The following is a 4441-nucleotide window of genomic DNA, read 5'->3' as shown; positions in this document are numbered from 1 at the left end:
AGGTGACTGTATAGCAAGGTGTCTGTATACCAAAGCGTCTGTATATCAAGGTGTCTGTATACCAAGGTGTCTGTATACCAAGGTGCCTGTATACCAAGGTGTCTGTATACCAAGGTGTCTGTATGTCTGTTGTCTGTATACCAAAGTGTCTGTATGTTTAGTGTCTGTATACCAAGGTGTCTGTATACCAAGGTGTCTGTATGTTTAGTGTCTGTATACCAAGGTGTCTGTATGTCTGGTGTCTCTTTACCAAAGTGTCTGTATGTTTCGTGTTTACTGCAGCTGGTGTACTCCAAGTGACTCCACTACTTTAACCAAAGTTGACACATCGTTAATTACCAGCTCATGTCAATACAAGGATATACACGGTTAACCAGTAATTAACTAGATGCTAAACTTAATCTGGATCAGTGGAGGGGGGGGGGTTAGCTAGAGGATATAGGGGGAGGGAAAGGGGAGAAGGAAGGTTGAAAGGATGCCAGAAGGGGGGGGGGCGTTCAAATCATACTATAGATAAAGAAAAGAAGAACCAAATGTAAGAATAAGAATTTAGTCAAATTAAAACTACTACAAAGTATTTTAATTTTTAAAGTCTAACATTTTTTTGTCATTTGTAACCACAGTTTTACGAAATTTTCGCTCTCGGTATGTATAAGTGTTAAAATAAATCTAAAATGATATTTGACCTGTTTAGCACTTTGCACCATCTGTAATGATTATAGCGTAAAGGTTGGTTCTAGAATGAGCATGTGTGTATAATGTGTCTAGTGTACTGTGGACATTGTGTTAGTTCGCGGATTTTCCACAATTTTAGGATATTGGAGACTACAGCGCTACATGTAACAATAGCATAGAGTCATATATTCCCCACTTATCCCCCTCTCCTTACCAGCACTGCAGATGTCACATCTGGGGCTCATAGTCTAGATAATCTGTTAGACGACAAATATACAAACTCAATTTCAATACCTCCATTTTTTCTATTTATCAAAATAGAAAACCTAAATCTTTAAATCATAATTTTGCCTCTTAAGTAAACAAACATAAACTCAATTTTAAAATCTTCATTTTATCTTTTAAATCAAAACACAGAAACTCAATAGCAAACCTCCATCTTGTTTATTTTTTCAAAATAGAGAAACTCCATTTTAAAACCTCCATTTTATAATTTTATTTAAATAGAAAAACGCAATCTTTGTCTTTTTGTGTTTCATATCCTTGAAAGTAAACACAAGAAATAAATTCTTTCTTTAAAAAAGTTTAAAATTTCTTTAAGTCCATTTTTCTTGTTTTCAATCAATTATTAATTAGATAATTCATTAGATATTTCATTTTGCATTACATTAGATATTTCATTGGATATTTCATTAGGTATTTAATTCGATATTTCATCCGATATTTCATTAGATATTTCATTAGATATTTCAATAGATATTTCATTAAATATTTCATTAGATATTTCATTAGATATTTCCTTAGATATTTTATTAGATATTTCATTAGGTATTTGATTAAATATTTCATTAGATATTTCATTAGATATTTCATTAGTTGTATAATTAGATATTCCATTAGATATTTCATTAGATATTGTATTAGATATTTCATTAAATATTTCATTAAATATTTCATTAGATATTTCATTAGATATTTCATAAGATATTTCATTAGATATTTCGTTAGTTGTATCATTAAATATTTCATTAGATATTTCATTGGATATTTCATTAGATATTTCATTAGATATTTCATTAGATATTTCATTAGATAATTTATAAAATATTTCATTAGGTATTTCATTAGATATTTCATTAAATATTTCATCAAATATTTCATTAGATATTTCATTAGATATTTCATAAGATATTTCATTAGATATTTCGTTAGTTGTATCATTAAATATTTCATTAGATATTTCATTGGATATTTCATTAGATATTTCATTAGATATTTCATTAAATATTTCATTAGATATTTCATTGGATATTTCATTAGATATTTCATTAGATATTTCATTAGATATTTCATTAGATAATTTATTAAATATTTCATTAGATATTTCATTAGTTGTTTCATTCATTTTCCTTCTGCATTCACCTCTACTCATCTTTCGCAAAGAATTTTAATGCACATCCTGCGAGTTTGCAAAATAAACACTTTTAGCTGAAAATTGCACACTTAAGTTTGCTAATAATCCGCCAAGCTTGTCCAGTGTACACTCAGGTAATTATCTTTTTGCGCATTTGAAAAATATTTTTGCAATTAGAGCAGACTCATATTCTGGACTATTATTAAGGTTAATAAAGAGTAAATATGGGTGCCTTATACTTCACAGTGCCTGCTTATAAACAGGCTCAATGATTCTTAATCTTTGGTTTATATTTTACCGCTCTAATTCACTTATACTTTTCTGTAGCCCTATGCATGTTTATTTCATCACTACTAATCACTTTTTCTTAGCTTTGGTTTTTAAGAAGTAATTGGCAAAATTCTCATCGATTTTTGCTTGAGAGCGTGAGACCTTCAAATCACAGTGACTTAGGAAACTTACAAACCTCCTTTATTGTTGTTATTCTTATTCTTTGTTCCTAAAATGCATGTTTTTGACTTTCATGGTTGTTCTTCAAGATTTTCATTCTGGTTCCAATATTTCATTCTGGTTCCAATATTTCATTCTGGTTCCAATATTTCATTGTGAATTTTTTGTTCTTCCAATAAATCGCCTTTTAAACCTTCTTAACAAATAATTTCCCACCTGTATTCCGTCAATAACTGAATCAATTGTATTTCATGATATTTGTTAAATTATTATCTGGACATTCCTAAGATTCCTTGGTAGTCCAGTTCGTCCAGTTTAATTACAGTCATACTTAGACCCCCCCCCATCACAATTAGATTAAGCATACAACATACGAAGAATTAGTTTTCAATGTTGTAACAATGCATTTGTCAACAAATGTTGATACAAAGATGCTTAAGAAGTGCTGGGTCAACTCTATCTAGTTAATGCTGTATTCTTAAAACTTCGTCAAGGTACAACCCGTCCGCCAGAAATGTCAACCAGGACACGATCCACATGGCTACAATCCCGTGAACTTTCAACGCCACTACCACTGGGCGCGATCTCGTTAGCTGTCAATGTCAACACGGACACTAGCAATTAATTGATCAATGTCTCAACCAGGACACGATCCATACGGCTACAATCCCGTGAACTTTCAACGTCACTATACCACTGGGCGCGATCTTGTTAGCTATCAATGTCAACATGGACACTAGCAATTAATTGAGTAAAGCCTCAACTAGGACACGATCCACACGGCTACGATCCCGTGAACTATAAATGCCACTACCACTGGGCGCGATCTCCTTAGCTATCAATGTCAACACAGACACGATCCACACGGCTGCAATCCCATGAACTATCAAAGCCACTACCACTGGGCGCGATCTTGTTATATATCAAACAAGCTCCTAATCGATCAATGCCAATTCTCAAGGCACAATCTCAACTTGTATGTTTCAACAAAATCAAATTACTCTCAACACTGTAGTCAAAGCGGAATTTTTATAATAACTGATGTTTTTGATGTTTATATGCTATATGTTATATGTCAAAGTTAATAGACGTAATTAAAATTCATATGCTGTTATCTGTATCACATGTTACATAATACAGCCCTGTTAAAGTTAATAGACACAATTAAGATATACGTCAATATATATGATTAAACTATTCGTGCTACGTATTTATTTGAAACTAAATTTACAAACGTAAATAGTTAACAATGTACGATGTACTTCATGTTTACAGAATATCATGTTTGCTCGATATTTATTACATCTACACTGGGTAGTCTGACTGGACGGTACGACGGACTACATATAAGTTTTGTCTCCGCACAGATAATGCAACTTTTAGACTTTAATTTTAATAATGGTTTTCTGATTGAAATTGACAAGTACAATATATCATTATCTTTTATTCTTTTTAGCTCAGGTAATAAACCCCGTTTTAACTTTTACATTGTTTACAAAAAAACTGCTACAATTGGTATAAACACATATCTTAAAACTCATATTTCCTTAAAATTAATATTTTTGCAACCTGATGGTGCAAACCTTTGAAATGTCAAATTTAATCTTAGACGAATTTTTTATACGAAATATCAAAGGTCTACAGCATCAGCCTTTAAATTAATTGTATTAGAATACTAGAGTTTGAGGCGGGTAATCAGCTCCTTTGCAGGATAAAAAAGGACCAAAATAACATTTTAAAATTTTTTTATGGCAAAATCGATTTAAGGCTTAATTAAAAATGCATGATGGACTCTTATAATTTGAGGTTTTCTAAGCAGCCAGCCTGAAACATGTCAAAGTGCGAATAAAGAAAAGTACAATGTCATTCAATTTTATCGATGAAATATTGTGGTTGGGGGGG

This window comes from Eurytemora carolleeae, unplaced genomic scaffold (assembly GCF_000591075.1).
Source record: "Eurytemora carolleeae unplaced genomic scaffold, Eaff_2.0 scaffold1123, whole genome shotgun sequence".
Lineage (NCBI taxonomy): Eukaryota > Metazoa > Arthropoda > Copepoda > Calanoida > Temoridae > Eurytemora > Eurytemora carolleeae.
This window is presented reverse-complemented; position numbering follows the sequence as displayed.